The 10,421-nt window shown below is 37.1% G+C and overlaps 1 pseudogene; it reads left to right on the plus strand.

Moving 5' to 3' along the window:
• Positions 1–9,135: 9,135 nt before the first annotated feature.
• Positions 9,136–10,205, plus strand: LOC103682626 (annotated as a pseudogene).
• The last annotated feature ends 216 nt before the right edge of the window (positions 10,206–10,421 follow it).

Genomic DNA, 10,421 nt, shown 5'->3' on the forward strand with positions numbered 1-10,421 from the left:
TACCGTGCTTTGAGCCCTCAAACCTTCCATGTATGAATGATGTACTGTGTCAGGAGAACAGTGCGTTTGATGCTTTACTGTAATGCTCTTCACCATATCAAGGTGATATTATAATAAAACTGACAATCTGTTATGAATATCTGTGCCAGGCATTGTGCTATACCCTTTACATGCATTATCTCATTTCCTCCTTACAGAAACATTTGGAAGTGGTTATTATATTCTAGTTTTACAGAATAGGAAACTGAGGCTCAAAAAGATGAAGTATCTTTTCCAAGATTACACAGCAAGCCAGGGGTAGGTATGGAATTCTGACCCTGGGTGTCTTACTCTGAAGTTCTGTGCCTCCCACAAGACTTGGAATTATTACTGTAATCTTTGGTCATAACACAGCTATCAAATGCATGACTCTATTGCATGAACTCTTAAAGGCAATGTTATAAAGATACTCCAGCATATGTTTGTACCCCCAAAGATTAACAGAGGAAACAAATAATTAAAGGCTGCATGTTAGATAAAATTTTGGTGAAAGAATGCAAGAAGCTAAAGAAATACTATGAACTGAACCCCTGAATGGTATCTACCCATTGGTTTTACCATCCAGCAGGTGACCTTCCAGAAAAGAGGATTTAAGAGGCTAAGCAAAAGACTTTGTGGTTGTTGTGATTGTGGGGGTGGGAGGATAGTGCTGCTAGGTGCTTTATATACTTATGAACTGCATAATAGTGCTTTAAAGTAGGTGATATCACCCCATTTTTAGGTAAAGTACTTGAAACTTAATAACTTGCCTAAGGGCACAAGCTGATATATTCTTGTTATAGAATGTGGCTGTCATCCCCCAGGTCTGCCCACTCTACAGTCCATGTTTTTTTTCTCTCTCTCTCATTCTGCCTAAAGTGGCATCCACATAGCACCAATCCTGTGAGTAGCTCCTCTTTTTCTCTGCTTGGGACTTCTGTACTCTTTTTCAGTGGATAGAAAGATGTGATTTCCCATCACTTAATATTTTTTCCTCTGGAGAGATATGTGGAATTCTTTAGATCACACTTAATTAATCTGGAGTCTATGAAGGGCAGGAATGGGGATATTTGAGCAGTTTTAACATACTGATTAACATGTCCAGTTTCTATGCTTTACCTTGGAATTGTGTCAGCTTGTGATAATACTGTTCACAAGTTCTGATGGGTAGCTATATGTTTTCAATTGATAAAATCTAAAGAATGATTAATTAATAAGTACCATTTGTCTAGGAGGTTAGGCCTTTCAGAAATGGAGGCCCTTGCAGGGGAAATAGCATTTTAAAAAATTGATAGAAAGGTTTAGAAACCACTGCACTAATAGATCAGATCAGCAGTTCTTGTAGTTAATGCTATTTGAGATTGGTGATCTTGCTAGCTAATGGTTCTGCTTCCTGTCTTCTATCGATTCACTTTTAATCAGAGCTATCAAAAGGAAAAAAACCAAATACGTGGGTTTGAGCTCCAAAATCTTTTGACTTTGGCTCTCCTGTGCTCTGGAGCATCAAAGTGACCTTTCCTTTGCTCATTAAGAAGGAAGAGACCCCACAAATAAAATACTAAAAGCCTCACTAATGGAAGTGACTTATCAGTGTTCCAAAACATTGAGTGCCCCAGAAACATTTAGTCATAAAAGCTAAATTATGAAAACCAAGATCTTCTACTCCCCCCTTCCTCCTCCCTTTCCCACCCCCCCTCTCATTCTCTCATTGTTTCCTTTCATTCCTTTTCTCTTTTGTTCTCTTTCATTTTTTTCTCTCTCATTCTGTCTCCCCTCTCATTCTCTCTCTCTTTCCCTTGTCCGTTCTCTCTCTCTCTCTCTCTCCCATTATTTGTATTGTAGCTGCCTCTCCTTTATGCAAACACTAAGCAAGAAGTATGTTTGCTTCAGGTTGCCATGGAAATATTGCAAGTATGCCTTTTAAAGAAACTGCACTGTTCCATTAGTGAAACTACCCAGATCTTCTAAGGTTGGTAATTTAGGGACAGTTTCTACATAGAAATTACAGCTCAGGAGTCTGAAGTTTAGCCACCCCTCCACCTGAATTTTCATCCTCCTGCATATAGTTTCTTCTCTTCTTAGAGATTTGGGTATAATTTTATTAAGGGAAAGGGTAGATTTCTTCAGACATCTATTAGGATTTATTTATTTTTTTTTTTTGCCCACAAAACATCTTTTGTGACTTCCAGTATGCTCTTTTTCAGAGCAGAAAAGAGGGTACAAATTGGATTCTTGGGCATATAAAGCCTGGCTTGGAGTGGGAGCAAAAATGTTTTGGAGTGAAGAGAGAGAAGTCTTAACTCTGGCAAGGAAGGGCAGATAGAAAAAGATGAAGGTTTTGCTGGCAAAAGGGGGTTCCTTTCCCTTCTGTTGGCACCAGGAAAAAAAAGAAATTGAAGAGAGGCACTAGCCTCTGAATGATGGGAAAAGAGGTGGGCCATATTTTCCTGGCCCGTACAAATAGAATGAGGAGAAATACTTGATACTGCTCTGGTCCCACATGGGAATGGATTTGATGTCCAATATAGCCATAGGGAGGGACAACCTCAGGAAGGCCCAAGCTTCTGTAAGAGGTTTGTAACACCAACAGAGGTTTCCTCCATGCACTCAATAGGCAGCTGCTTCCTCACTTCCAAAAATATGTTCTGAGAATTTAGGCACTAGAGATACAGCTATGAATGAAATAGTCCCTACCTTCCTAGAACTTACAGGCCTACTGTTGGAGATGGTACAGGCAACAAATTTCAAAGATAGTTAAGAAAAATGTCAGATGGTAATCAATATGAAGAAGAATCAGCATAGTAAGATAAAGATAATAATGTTGAGAAGCATAGTTACGATAGGATGGTTAGAATGCCTGTTTGAGGTGATAACATTTAAACGGAGCTTTATAGATAAGATGAATCTAGCCACACACAGAGTCAGGAAAGAAAGAGTGTTACAGGTAAAGGAAAAGGTGAGTTCAAAAGCCCTGAGATAGGAAGAGTTCGGCCTTTCTTAGAACCCGAGGGAAAATATGAGTGGTATGAGATATCACCAGAAGCCAGATTATTCAGATGGGATTTATAGGCCATGGTAAGCAATTTGGATTTGTTCTGAGTTTAGTGGGAGACCACTGGAAAATTTTAAGGGAGAGTGTAATTGGTTAGATTGTACTTTAGCAAGATTACTGTTTGCAGAGTGGACATTAGATTGTAGGAGGTCAAGAGTGGAAGCAGGGACACTAGTTAGGATGCAACTACTTTTGTCCTAGAGACAGATAATATGGTCTTAGATTAAGATGGTAATGATGGAGAATGAGAGAAGTGGGAGGATTTGGGTTATAATTTGAATTTACAGTCAATATGGCTTGCTGATGGATTGGATATGGAGCTAGAGGAAAGGAAAAAACTAAGACTATCCTCTCTTTCTAGTTTTAGTATTGGGGAAGCTCAAAATAGAGTGTTGGAAAGTTGGTGGTCAGGATTAGCTGGTGAGACAGTTATATGGAAATGTAGAAGCCCAAATAAGAATGGCAGAGCCCAGGAATTGACAGACGAACAGCATTCAGTTCAACAGCTGCCATGCCAGTAAGGAGTGCAAATACAAGAGGATGAAAGTAGCCCCTTGGAGAGGAGCCTGATGGTAGAAAGTTGCTTAGCCCATTCCTGTGGTGGGGGGAGCAGTTAGCAGGTACCTGAGAGATCCTGCCTGGCCCAGGAGAGAAGTTTTTACTTGAAGATTCAGGATTTGGAGCAGGGGGATGGGGGGCTTTGATGTCTCTTGGTTGCCTTCATTGTGATCCAGATATTTTAATTTAGCCCTCAGGCTACTAGGATCCATAGAAACACCTGTTAAATCTGTAATAGAAAAATCTTTGGAAATGAAAAATACACTCTTCTATTTATAAAAGGGAGTTGATTAGGTAAAGGGATGAGAAGTAAGGTGATTTGCAAGTTCTGTTTCTGCCCATCTCCAGGAATGTGCAAAGCCTTATTACTAAGTACTGTGCTAAAAAGGCTTGTCATGTGATAGATATCTTGTAAGTGTGCATCATATAAACAGTGTTAGGACTGATGATACTGGTTGCCTTTAAAGAATTATTGCTTCAATATTATTACATTTAAAAAAGGGAAAGGCGGGGGATCTTTAGGATAATTGGTAAACCAACAACCATCATTTATTTGACTGTCTCCTTTGTGAAGACAGCATAGTATAGTAACTAAAAGCATGGACTCTTGAGATGCCTGGGTTCTAATCTGTGCTCCACCACTTACTTGAAGCATGATCTTTGGGTCAGTTAATTAATCTTCTCTAAGCCTGAGTTTTTATCATCTATAAAATGAGGATGATGTAACTTCCCTTATAAGGTTGTGTCACTGATTAGATGTGTTGATATTTATGAAGTGCTTAAAACACTATACATATTAGTGTTTGTTAAATAACAGAAAATAAGCATTTGGATAGGAGGCTAATCAAGAAATGTAAGACTGTCTCAAAATACTGGGTCATTGGGTAGAGTGGGCAGGACAAAGAAAGGAATTGACTGGGAGTTAAGGCACAGGTTTAGAGTGGCTCTGAAGTAGGACTTGGGGTACCTGTTAGGACTTGATTAGTCTTTTCCTGGCTACAAGACAGGAGTTGATATAGACCTCTTGAGACCCAGAGATAGGTGAAGAATCCCTAGATTCTCTAAGAACACTGAACTATATACAAATAATAGAAATAATGCCATGCTGACATTAGATCCAATAGAATATTAGTCCCTGAAAACCACTGTTTTTCCAAAGCTAAATATAACTCTTGTGTCCTTTTAGAAATGATGTCCTTTTAGAAAGCTCACTGAGCTTCCTTCCTTTCTTTCTTTCTGTTTTGGAGGAGAGGGAGCTGTCACTTCTGTCAGGAGAATGGATGAAGTAAAAAAGCTTTTATAGTTTATTTTCCGCTTGAAGTAACTTTAATTTTTTTTATTGCTACACATATTTTTTTCCTATTAACCAAGACATTTCCTCCTTCCTCCCATTTTATCCCAAGTATTCCCATCCAAAAGACATATAATTTCATTCTTTATATAGTATACTGAGTGGTGCTTTATGAACCTCAAATGGCAAACAGTCAGCATCTGTGGATGGATCATGATAGTAATTATAAATGGCATATTTATCTTATTCCATCTGTGGAATACACAGAGTTAAGACCCTTTTTAGAGTTATAGGGCTGCATGGATTTGGAGGGGTCTCATCCATCTTCCTCCCTCTAGGCTCAACTCTACCTAAACCTTTCTAGAAAGACACATCTCTTATTTTTAAAGGGCCCTTGGGTGGTGCCTGGGTGGCTCAGTCGTTAAGCGTCTGCCTTCAGCTCAGGGCATGATCCCGGCGTTCCGGGATCGAGCCCCACGTCAGGCTCCAACACTGGGAGCTTGCTTCTTCCTCTCCCACTCACCTTGCTTGTGTTCCCTCTCTCGCTGGCTGTCTCTCTCTCTGTCAAATAAATAAATAAAATCTTTTAAAAATAAAAAAAAATAAAGGGCCCTTGGGAATGAAATTTTGTACCCTCCTTCTAAGTCCTTTATGTCATGAATATAGATGCAAAATCCTCAATAAAATATTAGCACCAAATCCAACAACATATTAAAAAATCATACACTACAATCAAATGGGATTTACTCCCAAGATGCAAGGGTGTTTGAGTATTCACAAAATTCAGTGTGATATGTCACATCAATAGAAGAAAGAATAAAAATCATATCATTTCAATAGATGCAGAAAAAGCATTTGACATGTTTAAGACCCTCTGCAAAGTAGATCTAGAGGGAACATATTTCAATATAATAAAGGCCTTATATGAAAAACCCACAGACAACATCATCCTCAATGGGGGAAAACTGAGAGCATTCCCCCCAAGGTCAGGAACAAGATAGGGATGACCTCTCTCATCACTTTTCTTCAACATAGTACTGGAAGTCCTAGCCACAGCAATTAGACAACAAAAGGAAATAAAAGGCATAAAAGTTGGTAAGGAAGAAGCAAAACACTGACTACATGCATATGACATGATGTTATATATAGAAAATCCAAAAGACTCCACCAAAAAACTGCTAGAACTAATAAATGAATTCAGTAAAGTTGCAGGATATAAAATCAATGTACAGAAATCTGCATTTCTGTACACTAATAAGGAAACAGCAGAGAGAGAAATAAAGCAATCCCATTTACAATTGTACCAAAAACAATAAAATATCTAGGGATGAACCTAACTGAAGAGGTGAAAGACCTGTACTCTGAAAACTATAAAAACACTGATGAAAGAAATTGAAAATGACACAAAGAAATGGAAAGACATTCTGTGCTCATGCATTGGAAGAACAGATATTATTAAAATGTCCATACTACCCAAAACAATCACACATTTAATGCAATCCCTATAAAAATACCAAAATGCAAAAAAGAACCCGAGCTCGCATTTTTCACAGAGCTAGAACAAACAATATTAAAATTTTTATGGAACCACGGAAGACCCTGAATACCCAAAGCAACATTGAAAAAGAAAAGCAAAGTTGGAGGCATCACAATTCCAGACTTCAAGTTATATTACAAAGCTGTAGTGATCAAAACAGTATGGCACTGGCACAAATATACACACATAGATCAAGGGAACGGAATAGAAAACCCAGAATTGAACCCACAACTATATGGCCAATTAATCTTCAAGAAAGGAGGAATGAATATCCAATAGGGAAAAGACAGTCCCTTAAACAAATGGTAGTGGGAAAACTGGACAGCCACATTCAAAAGAGTGAAGCTAGACCACTTTCACCATACACAAATATAAACTCAAAATGGATTAAGAACTAAATGTGAGACCTGAAACCTTAAAAATCCGTTCAAAGAGCATAGGCAGTAATCTCTCTGACATTGGTGGTAGGAACATTTTTCTAGATAGGTCTCCTGGGGCAAGGGAAACAAAACAAAAATAAACTATTGGGACTACATCAAAATAAAAAAAAAGTTTCTGCACAGTGAGGGAAACATTAACAAAACTAAAAGGCAAGCTACTGAATGGGAGAAGATTTTTGCAAACCACACATCTAATAAAGGGTTAGTATCCAAAATATATAAAGAACTGATACAACTCAACACCTAAAAAACCAAATAATCCAATTAAAATATGGGCAGGAAACATGAACAGGCATTTCTCCATAGAAGACATATAGATGGCCAACAGCCTCATGAAAAGATGCTCAACATCATTCATCATCAGTGAAAAAGAAATCAAAACTACGATGAGATATCACCTCACACCTGGCAGAAGGCTAAAATAACACAAGAAACAACAATGTGGTGAAAAAGGAACCCTTTGGCACTGTTTGTGGGAATGTGAACTAGTGCAGCCACTATGGAAAACAGTATAGAGATTCCTTGAGAAGTTAAAAATAGAACGACCCTATAAGCCAGAAATTGCACTACTGGGTATTTACCCAAAAAATACAAAAAACACTATTTCAAAGGGATACATGCACCTATATGTCCCTATGCTTATTGCAGCATTATTTACAATAGCCAAAGTATGGAAGCAGTCCAAATGTCTATTGAAGAATGGATAAAGAAGTGATATATATAAAGTTCAGCAATGCAAAAGAGTGAAATATTAACATTTACAACAATACGGAGAGAGCTAGAGAGTATAATGTTAAGTGAAGTAAGTTGGTCAAAGAAAGAATATACAATATGATCTCATTCATATGTAGAGCAAAGGGGAAAAAGACAAACCAAAACTGTAGAGAACAAACTGATGGTTACCAGAGGTGATGGCAGTGGGAGAATGGGCGTAACAGGGGATGAGAATTAAAGAGTACACTTAATCATGATGAAAATAAAATTTCTAATGGCATTTTTAAAAAAAGTCTAAACAGATGACCCAGTAATTCCACTATTAGGTGTATACTTGAGAAATCAAAACATATGTCCACACAAAAGCTTGTACAAAGATGTTTAAAGGAGCATTATTCATAATTGCCAAAAAGAGGAAACAACCTAAATGTCCACCAACAGATATTTGGATAAATAAATTGTGATGTCACTGTACAATGGATTATTATTTGTATTAAAAAAGGAAGTTCTGATATATGCTACAACATGGATGAAACTCGAAACATGCTAAGTAAAAGAAACTGTCAAAAAGACTATGTATTATCCCCGTTATATGAAATACCCAGAATATAGAAATTCATACAGACAGAAAAGTAGATCAGTGACTGAGGGCAGAACAGGGATGAGGGCTGCAGCAGAAATGAGGAATGACTGCTAATGAGTACAGGGTTTCTTTCTGGGATGTTCAAAATACTTTCAAGTTTCATTGCGGTGATGGTTGTACAACTCTGTGTACGGAAAACCAATGAACTGCATATCATAAATAGGTGAATATTATAGTATATGAAATCTATCACAATAAAAACTGTTTAAAAATGAAAAGAAAAGGAAGAAAAGAGTAAGAAGCAATCCAGCTACCTAACTGGAAAGACTAAATGGAAAAGGCACATGGAGAGAAGCAGCCCTGGAACTACATGCGGAAGGAGAGAGGCCCTGCCTTCCTGCTGTTAAAAACAAGCCTTTAAATAACTCCAGCCCCAGCCATCAAGTACTGCAACTGTACAAGAGAACCTGAGGAAGATTAGCAGAACTGCCCAGCTGAGTCAAATCTACACACAGAGCTATTGAATCGAATAGAACAAATTTTATGTTAAGCCACTAAATTTGGGGATAGTTTGTTACACATCAATAGATAACCAGAACAGCCATTTGGAAAAAGATATCATAGACTCCAAATGGGTCAGAGATTTAAATACAAACCTGAAACAACACAAGTATTAGGAAAAAATATGGGTAAATCCTTCTATAACCAGCATAAGGGGAAAAATTTTTCTAATTGTGTTTCAAAATGAAGATTCAATAAAAGATCGATACATTCAGTTACTTTTTAAAAATTTAAGGGTTTGCAGGGCAAAATCTCCATTAATAAATAAAGGGGAGATGCTGCAGACCCGGGACCCAGAACTGCTCCAAGGAGTTGAATAATAGCTCTTCAAGTGTGCAATAAAAAAGACTTCAAGTCCAATAAAACTACATTGCAAAAAAAATGGGAAAGAAACAGAATTGGAAAGAGTAAAAAAGTAGAAGAGGTAGATCCTGAAAAATTTGTGGTGGAAAAACTATTGAACTGACATGTAGTGAACGGGAAGGTGGAGTATTTCCTGAAGTGGAAGGGATTTACAGATGCTGACAGTACTTGGGAACCTGAAGAAAATTTTGATTGTCCAGAGTTAATTGAAGCATTTCTTAATTTGCAAAAAGCTGATAAAGAAAAATATGGTGCAAAAAGAAAACCTGTGCCTGACAGTGAATCAGATGACAGCAAATCAAAGAAGAGAAGAGATGCTGCTGATAAACCAAGAGGCTTTGCCAGAGGTCTTGATCCTGAAGGAATAATTGGTGCCACAGACAGCAGTGGAAAATTAATGTTTCTCATGAAATGAAAGGATTCAGATGAGGCAGACTTGGTGCTGGCAAAAGAGGCAAATATAAAGTGTCCTCAAATTGTAATTGCTTTTTATGAAGAGAGAATAACTTGGCATTCTTGTCCAGAAGATGAAGCTCACTAATTGTTTGTGTTGCTTTTTATATATATTATATGTAAAACCTAGGTCTTGGTTTTTGGATTTATTTGTGTGAAGAAATAACATTCTAATGAAAATGAAGTTTGATATGTTAATTTTGAAGTAGTATTGGGGGAGTTGTTGGTTTTTTTTTTTTCTTTGCATCTGGAACACTGGTTAGCTTGAACAAATAAAAGCTTTCCTTTATCAGAAAAAAATATTTGAGACTATGGTATATTATTTTCCTGCATTAAAGAACACCTTTTCTAAATGTTGGGGGAAATCTTCATAATCATTACTCAATCAGGATTTGTGTTTAACTCCCATGTGCCTGAGGACCATTCTGGGTTTTTTGTTTGTTTGGGTTTTTTTGTGTGTGTGTATGTATACATAAAAATACATATGTAAATGGTTTTTTTTAACATTCACTAAAACAAAAATAGCATTTTGTAATCATGAGTAAGCCCATGTTTCTGGGATGCCATCAATTTCGGCAACCTAAGAAATCACTTGAAGTTAAATCGAAATTTTTCCTGAAGTCTTAGACTTTCAAATTTCGTGATTAATTGGACAATTTAAATATGTAAACAATTTAAATTGGACAATTTTTTTTTAGTAAGGAGGGCACATATTGCATGGTGCAATATAACTGGGTGTTATACGCAACTAATGAATCATCGAACCTTGCATCAGAAACCAGGGATGTACTGTATGGTGACTAACATAATGTAATAAAAAAAACATTTAAAAAATAAAATAAATTGGACAA

Source organism: Ursus maritimus (assembly GCF_017311325.1).
Source record: "Ursus maritimus isolate PB19 chromosome X unlocalized genomic scaffold, ASM1731132v1 scaffold_X1, whole genome shotgun sequence".
Taxonomy (NCBI): domain Eukaryota; kingdom Metazoa; phylum Chordata; class Mammalia; order Carnivora; family Ursidae; genus Ursus; species Ursus maritimus.